Raw genomic sequence first — 12,167 nt, 5'->3', positions numbered from 1 at the left:
ACTTGTCTCTAGATTCTTGAGTGGGGTCTTCAATCCGGAGAGGCTCTAGATTTTCCCTATGTAAGCAGTGAAAGCCAGAGATGGCCACCTCCCTTTTTCTAACACCAAAAATAAAAGGGAAAAGGGGTAATGCTCTCCATCCTACTCCTTTAGCTTTCTCTGCCCCTTTTCCTACTGAGGCCGCTGGCAGTTGGTCCTTCTGGTTATTTCTGAGGCGCTTGCTTCCCATCCGGGGATTTCTGGTGCCTGACGGTGAGGCGAAGACCGATGGAAGTGGTATATTTCCTTTTCTTCCCAATGAGGGCATGAAAGAGACCCTTGGTACCCCAGGAAGTTGTAAAGAAAGTTAGCCTATTGTATAGAGTTGGGGGTCCAACTCTTTGGAAAGGAGAAGCCCTCTGATACAGAAGGAAGAAGGAAATTGTGCTGGCGTAGATCGTACATCAAGGCTTGGATCTGTGAGCCACCTGACACTAGGGAGTACTGGTCGTTTCGGTACTTCATGACCTCATCAATCAGATACTCTTGTTCTACTCCACAAAAAATAGATGAAATCCCATAGTATTTTCCCATCCCTGTAAAAAGTGTAACAATGGACTGCTTGCAAAGTGTAACTTTTATTTTTGGTTTTATTTCCATCATTTTCCACTCTCTGAATCTTTGAAGAAATTCCTGAATATTTCATTGAGAAATATAAATCCCAATATAGTCTCACACTCAGACACAGAGGATGAGGCATTTTACAGGTTCTTCTGACTTCATATTTTTCATCTCTAGAATCACCATTATTGGTTCTGTCTCTTCCTCCAAGAATATGTCAGGATATATCTAATTAGCACTAAACTTTGTAAGACTATACTCAAAGTGAATTGTTTTTAAAAGATAGTGTATAACAAAGGTCAAACCAGAATATATTTTAACATAACTCTCATTTTTAATAATTTCTGTTTTTAAACCAAATTTTCACATCATCCTTGAAGTGGCTAGTACACTGTATATGTGTGGAAGAGAGCCACCAATATTCCTGGTACTCTGAATTTGTATGCAAGATCCTCTGAGGTATTTTACTTCATTTTGAATTGAATGTTGTCCTTTCAAAATGTTTTATGTAATGGGAAAATATTAAGTGAAAAGAGCAAGATATGAAGAGCAAGATATTGTGTAGATAAAATAACCAACTAGTTGTTTAAGTATGAAAAACTTGGAGATATTTTCTAAAATGAACATTTTTTAAGCACTTAGTAAACATTCTCTGCTATTCACTCTTGGAAAGAACAGATTTTTGTTGCTTTCAGGTATTACAATGAAATGATTCTTTATGAAACAATATATATAACTTTTAAGAGTTAAGAAAAAATGAATTCTGATGAGAACTAAAGTTTAATATTGAGGAAAGGAAAAGTAAGCAATGGATAAAAATAATATAATTCAAAAATTGAACATCAACAGTGAAAAAGACAAACACAGTTCAGTAAACACTTGCTCCTTGATGTGTGTCCCAAGAAAGTAAAGCCAGTATATTCTATTTTCTGATTCTCTTGACAGATCTTGGATTAGTGGTGGTAATAAATTTCAACATAGAAAAAAGACAGGAATTCATTTAGTTGTTAAATAGACTTTAAATGAGCACCTGCTATGTACTATGCCAGGTACTATGCTAAGTACTATAAGTAAAGTTAGCCAATCTTTCAAGAAACAGTCTAGTGAAAAGAATGGCAGTGGCTAATAGAATTTAAAACCTTAAGACTCCTGTCTCACAAGATTCACTGGGAAGCTTGTATACAGTTTCTCCACATTCTCTAAATCCCACATAGTAAGGTAGGACAAGGATGTCCTCAAAGATTTCTCACAGTTTGGAATCAAAGTTTGTAGTTAAGACCCTTCACACTTTAAAAGAGGCTCTAAATTCTCCAAGGTAATGTAGATAAAGACAACTGACATTTTAGATTGTTAATGTTTTCAATATTATTTCTATATTATCTAAATAATGATATATTTTGTTGATGTGGACTGTGCCTACCACACAGACTGTTTAAAATTTATTTTAATCTACCAATAAGCCAAAATGGATCACCTCAAACAGGGAGAGTAGATGTTCATTCTTAGATATTATAAATATTTGAGAATCTCCTACTATGCACATAACCATACAAAATATTTTTAAAATTAAGTATTGAAGGTTGGAGCCCTATAAATCAACACAACATGGAGGGATGGGGAGTTATAATGTCTCTAAGATACCATGGTGCTTGTAACATATCTAAGGAAGAAAGTCGCCAGAGAAGGGTTTTCAGCACATCTAGCAGGGTTGAGAGAGACAAAAATCTCTGTATTTTTTCAGTAATGGCTAAGGCAATATTTACCGAAGTGTAGTACACATACCACTGATTTTAGGCAATTCATAGACAACTTTCTTTTTGATACTTATTTTAGTGTTAATATTTAAGATTTATTTTAATATGTATTAGAAAATTACATGATTTCAAAAACATAATTGTTTAGAATGGGTCTAAAGTAAATAAGTTTTTTAAAGTTTACTCAATTAAATAAAAACTAAGTATTAATAGTATGCAGCAATGGCAGAAATCATGAAGGTGATATTTAAATGACTAAAGTGTGGGAAACATTGGTGCAAATGGAAAAGGGGACAGATCACTACAGAGGTTTTCTCCATTATGAGGTAAAGGTGTTTCATTAGCACTTGTTCTGATTCCATGCTCACTTAGCAACTTTCTGATTAATAATTCTCAACTCCCCCAAGTATTTTGATACCGAGAAAGGAGGTGCAGTGGATAAGACTTACTTGCTCCCCATTATGAATTAATATGGGTTTAGAAATCAGTCTTATTTGAGTTGAACTAGTGTTCCTGAGAGATTCTGCTTGTAATCAACCAAGAATCCTAGGTGACATAATACGTTTAGTAACCCAGAAGTGTATTTACAAGAGTATGTAATGAAATCTTAAAGTGAATGAAAGGTAGATAGTCAAATACTGTGTCAGGGTAGCTTGGACAATCTCTCCTAAGACTAAGAGGTCTTCTTGGCCCTTCGCTGAAAAACAATGTTTCATCTGTGAATTGTGGAATTTGGTGAACGGTCACTAGGAAATATACCAACGTCTAGCCCTTTTTATTCATTCCCGATAGATATTCGCTGTAACTTTTCCACATCCCAAATGGCAAAGGAAAAGTGATTTGTGAATGCCATCACTGTCAGTCATCCTGAATACAAAAGAGGGAAGTATTTCACCTCAAAAGGAGAAGTGACAAGGTCCTGTCAATAACCAGAGATGAATCTCTTTTTGTCTATCTCTTAAGACTGAAGATTTGAAGCTTTCAAACAGTTAGGGAGGAAGAAATCACTAGCAATTGGCTGAGAAGTCAGCATCGGTAATCTCCGTCCATTTATTAACCATGTGACCTTGGGCAAGTTATTTTATCTCTCTCTGTAAAATGGGGATAACCAGGGCCATGAGGTACAGTTCTGGAGGTTGGGCCCTTCATCAATGAACCAAGCCAAAAGGCAAGAAGAAGCTGAATTCAGCCTGCAGTCCACGTACCAAGCCGCATACCTGCAGAGCTACCTCTACCCATATGAAGTACCATTTTCTAATTCTCACAAAGGTTAAATTCCCTCTATTTTAAATATTTACAGTGGTTTCTATTTCCCTGGTTGATCCCTGACTGATACAGGGATTTTTTTGCCAGAACTCTGTCTTAGAATTCTAAATCTTTTATATGGTGCCTGATAAAAAGATTTAATTAATTTAGGACCTCATAAGGACATATCTACACTTGCTCTTTCCACTTTCCCACTTTCTTGCATTGCTGAACCCATTGCAATCTGGCTTCTGTCCCATGACTTCATTTGAAGCTGCTATTGGCAAGGTCAATAGCAACACTGACCTCCTTGTTTGTAAACTCAATTGACAGTTTTTCATTCTTAATCTAGCAGATCTTTTAGCAGTCGTTGACACTGTTGACTACTTCTCCTTTTTAAAAATACTCTGTGTGTAACTGAATAGCGATATGAAAAAGATTAAGTTGGGCCAGTTCTTCACACCATATAGCAGGATAAGAAATTCAAATGTAAAAATAATACAACCATGCAAATACTAAAAGAAAATATTGGTGAATTCCTCTATACTTGGAAAAATGTTCCTACCTATAATCTGATATCCAGAAACAATAGTTTTATATACTGTGATGACATAAAGATGAAAAAGTAAAACTCTTATGACAAAAAAAAAGCCAAAGTACAAATGAAAAAGTGGGAAAAAATATTTCCAACATAATCCAGAAAAAAGGTTAACATCAGTCATACAGGGAGGACATATAAAAGTAAAAAAGGAAAAGGTCAACAAATATAAATAACAGCAACAGATATAAACAAATAGTTCACAGAAAAAGAAAACAGCCTTTAAATACATGAAGAGATGCTCAATTCCGTTCATTTTAAGAGTGATGTGTATTAAAACTACACTAAGGTATATTTTTCTCCTATTAAAATGGCACATGTTTAATAATGTACTCTGTTAGAGAGGCTGCGAAGTAACAAGCGCCCTCATACATTGCTGTTGGGGATGCACCATGGCCTAACCCTGAGGGAAGGAAATTTGACAATATCTAGCAATTATGTATGCATTTACCCTTTGATCCAGGAATCTTACTTTCCAGAATTTATCTTAAAGATACACAGGCAAAAAATTTAAAGGGATGTATACACGAAGTTATTATGCAGAATGAAAAGCTAAAGTAAAGATTGGAAACAACTCAAAAGACACTGCATAGCAGACTGAAACATCTACTCATGGAATTGTAAGGGTAGGAAAATTTTCCCCTCTTCTAAGTTTTTTGACTGGTCTAATAATTAAATTGACATAAGACAGATTAACAGAAAAGAAACATATTTAGTTTTATATATACAGGATCCCCCTATTAAAATAGACTCAAAAAGTGACTTAAAGCAGGAAGCTCTTACACTAACTTTTAAATAAAGAAACAAGAAATTTGTGAAGAATTGACAGGACAAAGGGGTTTGGTCTTGGGGTAGTAAATTGGTTAAATAGTAACAAGATTTGTCAATACAGCCTTTTGGGCCCTAATTTCCTATCTCTGATGATAAGGATGCTGTCTCCCCTCCGAATGAGGAAAGGGGAAGGTGGTTCTTTTCATATGGGAGATTCATCTCTTGCTTTCAGGGAGACAAAGGAGAGTCAGAGTGTCCTTCTTGCACTAACTGTTTCCCAGGTAACTTTAATTCAAAATAATCAATATGCCAAAATGACTTATTTGGGGGTAGCATATCTGCTCCCCTTCAGAGTACTCTGCAGCTGTAAAAATGGAAGAGGATTATCTCTGTACAATGCTGTGGAGTGAGCACTAAGAAATATTACTGGAAAAAGCCAGGTGCAGAGTAGCATGTCCAGTGTGCTAGCTTACATCTAAAAAGAGATACATTTGCTTATATATTTTAAAAGTGAAAAGATAAACCAAAAACTTATAAAATGACTATCTATGAAAAGAAAAGAAGGAACAGGTTGAGAAGGATAAGAATGTGTGCTAGCCTTGTCTGAGTGAATGGTTTGATTGTGAAGCCATGTGATTGTTAAGCAAAATTATAAAACAAAATTAAATCAAAATCTTAAAATGTAAAGCAAAAAGAAATAAACACACACAAATAAATATGTACTGAGTTAATGGCTTAACCACACAAATAAGAATTGTTTCAAGTGATTTAAAAATACAGTAATTTGAACTTATGTCCCTACTGGGATATATCATAAGGCAAAAAGAACTGCAAAAAATAAACTAATTCTATAATCATATTGTTAATAATAAAATGGTATATAATTAAGTTAATTTTTTTTAAGAACTAAGATTTTCAGTGTGAGAGAAAAGGGATTCAAATAGAAAACCAAAGAGGTTAAGAAATAACTCTATACCCCTAAATTGGAATTGGAAATATTCCAATTTCATCATGATATATCTCCTTAAAAAGAAAAATAGGATTTCCTAACTCTGTCCACTGAAGAAAGTCTATACTGTGGTCTTTAAATATCATTTCCCACTGCAAGAAACCAACACTATTGGGGTGTGGGGGGGAAACAAAGAGAAAAACCTGATACCAGGCCTGGGGCAGGAAATATACAAGACCAGCCTGAAACATCAGTTCATGCCAAAAAGCAAGAAAGCTTTCAAAAACTACCAAAGCACTAAGGAGCCAACTGAAATGGGCTCCTACCGGCCAAATATGGGACAAAGTAAGCCATGATTGTAACAGATTATAACCCATTGAATAAAATAAGAACACATGCATATATACTGATTATAAATAAGTAAATAAGAAAGAAGGCAAAGCTTTTCCTTAAAACAGAATTCTAACTAATTCATGTAGAGGAACTAAAGTTTTGTTGTTTTTCAAATCCCCATTTTGCAGTCATCACAATAACATTTGATTCTGGCTTACAAAATCTAGTAGCTGAAAGCTTGATGAAGAAAAGGACATTAATAAGGTCTTAAACTGTCTCCCCACAAATTATTGACCAATCTTAAAGAAAAAATACTAACTGTAGAATGGAGCAGCCTGACAGACACTATGTTAAGCAAGGGAACAAAGTTACAATCACTATTCTGGTTATCTGGTATTGCATAACAAACTCATCCAAAATTTAAATGCTTAGAACAATTATTATTTTTCATGGTTCTGTGGATTTAGTGGGCTCAATTGGGATCACTCACGCAGTTACAGTCAGATGTTATCTGGAATTATTTTCATCTGAAGGTTCAATATCAATTTGGTTAAACATTCAAGATGGCTTCTTTACACAGATATCTGGGGGCTAGGACGGCTGGTACAGTTGGGTACCAGATATCTCTCTTCCTCCAAGTGGCTAACTTGAGCTTCTTCATAGGTTAGAGGTCTTCATTGGACTTTTTATGGTGGCTGCCTACCCTTAGATTCAGCATTCTAAATGAACAAACTTTTTAAAGACAGAATTCCAATAGACCAAATCAGAAGCTGCAAGGTTTCTTCAGACCTAGCATAAGAAGAAACAGCGTCACATCTGCCACATTCTATTGGTTACAAAAAAAAAAATTAAAAATTAAAAAAAAATCACAGATCAAATGTATGGTGATGGAAGGGGAGCTGACTCTGGGTGGTGAACACACAGTGTGATTTATGGATGATGTGATACAGAATTGCACACCTGAAATCTATGTAATTTTACTAACAATTGTCACCCCAATAAATTAAAAATAAATTAATAAAAAAAAAATCACAGAGCCATTGTAATTCAAGGAGAAGGGGCTGTATAAAGCAATGAAAACTGGAGACATAGTTCACTTAAGATCTTAAGGGCTAGCTATCAATGATGACCAATATGACCTGTGACATTGTGATTTATAATAAGAAATATGTGTTTGGTCCTCAACCCCATTCCTGGCACAGAGTCCCTAAAACCCTTGGAATTTCCTAAGTGATGAGGGCTACAAAGGTGCACTTTATGAGTTGACTTTTGGACCACACCCAGCATGGGGGCTGGTTGCCAATGGAGCCAGCCATGTAATTAGAGGGTTGAAACTTTCAGTCCTGTCCCCCACCCACTTCCAGGGAGAGGAAAGGGGAGGAGCTGGAGGTTGAGCTCAATCACCAATGGCCAATGATATAATCAATCATGCCTATGTAATGAAGCCTCCTTAAAAACCCGAAAGTACAGAGTTCAGAGAGATTCGGGGTTGGGGTACACATGGAGAGTAGCACGCTCAGAAAGGCATAGAAGCTCCATGCCCTTTCCCCGTATCTCATCTTATTTATCTCTTCCATCTAGCTGTTCCTGAATTATATCCTTTTATAATAAACTTGTACTCTAGTAAGTAAAATGTTTCTCTGAGTTCTGTAAGTCACTCTAGCAAAGTAATAGAACCCACGGAGCGGGTCATGGCAACCTCAGATAGTAGCTGGTAGGTCAGAATCACAGGTGACATCTTGGACTTTCAATTGACATCTAAAATAGAGGATGAAAGTGGGGGGGGATTTTTGTAGGACTGAACCCTTAACCTGTGGATCTGATGCTATCTGCAGGTAGATAGTGTTAGAATTGAGTTAAAGTGTAGGACAGCCAGCTGGTGTCCAAGAATTGCTTGGTGGTGTGAAAACACCATCTCCCCATCCCCCATGCTGGAATTGGTACTAGAACCTTTAACATCAGTCAACATCATGTGCCTCTTGATGTGATGCAGTGAGAAAGACACTACAATATTCATGTATTATTCCTGCAAAAAATGCATAACTTGAATCTAATCATGAGGAAACATTGGATAAAATTCAAATTGAGGTACTTTCTACTAAATGACCTATATTCTTCAAAAATGTCAGCATCATAAAAGAGAAAGAAAGGCTTAAGAATCCATTCCAAATTTAAGGAGCCTAAGGAGACATGAAGACTAAATGCAATGCATGATCAATCATATGTAGGGCTCTGGATGAGACAAGAAAATTCCTATAAAGGACATATTTGGAAGAGTTGGTGAAATTTGAGCAAGGTCTGTAGATTGAGTAAGAGCATTGTGTAAGTTTTTAAAAGTTCTAATTTTGCTCACCGTACTATGAAAATCCTTGTTCTTAGGAAATATATAGTGAAGAATTCAGGAGAAGGCATATTGTCCACAACCTAATCTCAAATGATTAGGGAAAAGTGTGTGTGTGTGTGTGTGTGTGTGTGTGTGTGTGTGTAGAGGGAGGAGACAGAGAAAAGGAGGAAGAGAAAGAGGGAGGAAGGGAGAGAAAAAATGATAAAACAAATATGGCAAAATAATGTCACTTGATAACACTAAATAAAGGTTATATGGGAGTTCCTTGTGCTATTTTTTGAAACTTTTTTGTAAGCTTGAAATTATTTATAATTTAAATATATATATATATCTTCAAAGGATTGAAACACATCAAAGATATTTTTAAACTCTGTGAGGTCATAAAAATACAAAAAAAAAAAAATAACAACAAACAAAATACCAAAAGAACCACTAAAACAATAAACCCTCCATTGGTCACCTTTGCAAGACGCTAGGCAACCAACTCATTTTGAAAACTGGCAAAAGAAAACAAACAAATAGACAAGTGTTTATACTGCATTTGGGGTAACAAAGTTGTTCAGGGAAAAGTCTCTTCCTTAGAAAAATTCCAGCTAATTAATGAAAATCTCCACTCTGTATCCTGTAGGCCAGGGATCAGGAAACTATGATCCTGAAGACAAATAGCTGTTTGTCCAACCCAATAACTGTTTCTATAAATAAACTTAAGTACAGCCACCCCATTTGTTTACATGTTGTCTATTTTGGCTGTACTTATACCATAAAGGCAAAATTGAGTAACTGTTGACAGAGACCATACAGCCACAAGGCCTAAAATATTTACTATTGGGCCCTTTACAGGAAAAGTTTGCCAATTCTTTCTCTAGACCAGGAAAATAATGGCTAGTGACATACACCTCCCAAACTGTGAGACTACAGGAAACTCACAGGGATGCCAGAGTATTTTAAATTTTTGAGAAAAACACAGCAACATCTGTCAGACACCAGGTGAATGACTAGCTTGAGGTTATTCACAGTTTCAGCATTAGATGAAGTTAATTCTTTTGGATAACATGATACCTTTGAAAAGTTGAATTTTCAGCAGTTCCTATGATCTCAAGCAAGTGTTGTGCCAAATCCAATGTGAAACAGGAAATGAGGATAGTGGTGTCCCATCTGATTTCAAGGTTTGAGAAGTTATACAGTGCCCAACAGGTGTACACACCCCATTAGTAAGCAATTGTGGTTAAGAATGAAATAAAGTATTTTTTTCAATGTGTGTGTGTGTGTGAGTGTGTGTGTATTTAAATGGCTACTAAGTTGTTAGGACAAAAATACATATTAATTTGTTTGGACCTAACTACTTAGTAAACAGAAACTAAGGATACTGAAAAAAAAAATTACTGAAACTCAGAGGGTAACATAAAACTGTGATCTAGCAAATGATCAATGGCTGGTGAAAAACTGAAGAGGAATTTTGTAAGAGACAATATTTGAGCCCAATGTACAGTCTCAATATCACAAATGAAAGACCTGATGTGATATAGGAAGTACAAAACACCACCTATAAGGCTTGATCTAAAAAACTAAGTTTGAATACGATCAAGGTTCTAAACTTGACTACCACTCTACTAATTTTATGAAGTCTGTATTCTGTGTTTTGTGGCCATTGAAGTCTCTGTTCCATCAACCTAGTGGTCAGCTAGTGTCTTTATTAAATACCTAGAAGCAAAAAAAAAAAAAAAAAAGCCGAACGCAAAAATATTTCTCCCATTCTTTGCCAGTTAGCTATATTTTGGGGCACTCCTTCAATGCTGAGCCAAACAGTGTACAACTCTGCCTTAGCCTTTACTTCCTGTCTTCACAGAGCCTGAAGGTCAGCCAGAGGTGAGAACTTAGGTCTTTTCAGGTGTTTTCTGAGCATGTGTCCAGACCAGGGTATGCATATGGCCTTCTGGATTCCCCAGAATAGCAGGGAGCTTTTCAAAACCCTTATTTCTTCAAGTAGCTGCTTCTCTCACCTCATCCTTCCTGAACTTTCTGGTCTGTTTATTGCTTGCTCTGATTGTTATACTTTGCCTCTGCTGGCAGTGGCTAATACATTTGCTTTACATGCTTTCAACAAACACTGCCTGGGCAGCTGCCTTAGCCCTGGGGAGGCTCTAAGGCAGGCAAAACAAAACAAAACCCTCAGCCAAACCTTTGAGGAACCACCAGATAAGTTAAAACACATAATTACAATTCCTTGAGAATAAGGTCCATATTGCTTTCCTTGGTATCAGCAAACTACACCAAGAATATGGGCTGCTGTCGTGAAGGCCACTTCCAAGCTGGAGAGTAGGAAATGATCACAGAGCTCTCTTACCAAAATTCATCCGTCTTGTCTTAAATGTTCCCCTGGCTGTTGTTAAGTTTTTTAAATTAGATTCCAGAGCTAAAAAAAAAAAAAAAAAAGTTGATTCTGGCAATTTTGCCAGCTTATTTGTTGCTTTTACAGAGGGACAGTTTTCAAATTCCCTACTCTGCCATTTTCAGTGATGTCACTCCATACCATTTACTTCTGTGCATCTCAGCCTTGCCTAAAATTATTTTCTCGGCCTGGAATGCAGAGAAATAAAAAATTTTGCTATCACGGAAGCTCTCAAAAAATGTACTGATGATTTGAGGGCAGGCCAAGGAGCAGTTGCAAACATTTTTCAATAAGGAAACCTAATCAGCAAAATAACTTTTATCTGTCTTACAGGCAATACAGATGCTCCTCAACTTACAATGGGGTTACGTCCCAATAAACCCATAGTAAGTTGAAAATATCGTTAAGTCAAAAATGCACTTTTATGTATACGCACATTAACATTACTTAGATTGTTTATTTGGGTTGGCTTTGGGAGAAATGGCTAAGGATGGGCAGAGGGTGCTAAAATCCTCCCACAGCTCCTTTTTTTAGCCTAGAGATTGGTTTGCCAACACATTTAAAAGGAAAAAAAAGAAAACTGTCTAGACAAGGGAGGAAGAGGGCCAACCCAACACATTTTTTTCAAACCAGCTTCCCTTGGTGTCCATAGGGTTCAATCACGTGATGAGAGTACAGAACAGCCAGGCAAACCTGGGAAGAGAAACAGATAATGAGAGGTCATCCCTAGATGATAATGCCACATCAGCCCTTTCTCATGTGGCTTCCGGGGCTGTAAGGACTGCAGGCTACAGTGTCCCTCCTTCCAGATGCCTTAGAGTCTCAGGCAGGCATCCGACACTGGCCGGAAATCAGGCGGCAGATCAGGAGAGACTTGCTCACCTGCGCTGACCATCTTCTCAATGACCAAAGGCTGGGCTCTGCAGAGAGGGGCGTGTTGTCTGTCGCAGAGGCCACCGGGAGTTGTAGTCTGCAGCGCCGGGAGGTTTGACAGTGGCGGCTGGCTAAACGCTCTCAGAACTCCATTCCCCGCCGGCCATCGCGGCCTAGACTGTTGCCTCTTCCTGATCAGGGGACAAGAAGCCCGGCTGCGGTAAGTTAAGAGGATATGGAAAGGATTTTCCACCTTCTTGCCGACTTCTCGGAAACTGAGGGCTTGGTCTACTTAGGTAGAGCACGTTCCC

The 12,167-nt window shown here is 37.1% G+C and overlaps 2 protein-coding genes across 6 annotated transcripts in view; one reads left to right on the top strand and one right to left on the bottom strand.

Moving 5' to 3' along the window:
• The window catches only part of DDX4 (DEAD-box helicase 4), a 61,490-nt gene extending 50,492 nt beyond the window's left edge, over positions 1-10,998 (bottom strand). The window contains exon 1 of the mRNA XM_033110682.1: positions 10,939-10,998. The gene's annotated coding sequence lies outside the window, so the exon portion shown is untranslated. The remainder of the gene's footprint in view (positions 1-10,938) is intronic.
• A 963-nt stretch (positions 10,999-11,961) lies between these two features.
• Positions 11,962-12,167, top strand: part of SLC38A9 (solute carrier family 38 member 9) — an 82,660-nt gene continuing 82,454 nt past the window's right edge. For 3 of the 5 annotated variants that reach the window (XM_033110999.1, XM_033110998.1, XM_033110996.1), the window contains exon 1: positions 11,962-12,076. The gene's annotated coding sequence lies outside the window, so the exon portion shown is untranslated. The remainder of the gene's footprint in view (positions 12,077-12,167) is intronic. The other 2 variants (XM_033110997.1, XM_033111000.1) reach the window with 2 other exon arrangements.

Source organism: Rhinolophus ferrumequinum, chromosome 7 (genome assembly GCF_004115265.2).
Source record: "Rhinolophus ferrumequinum isolate MPI-CBG mRhiFer1 chromosome 7, mRhiFer1_v1.p, whole genome shotgun sequence".
NCBI lineage: Eukaryota > Metazoa > Chordata > Mammalia > Chiroptera > Rhinolophidae > Rhinolophus > Rhinolophus ferrumequinum.
This window is presented reverse-complemented; position numbering and strand designations above follow the sequence as displayed.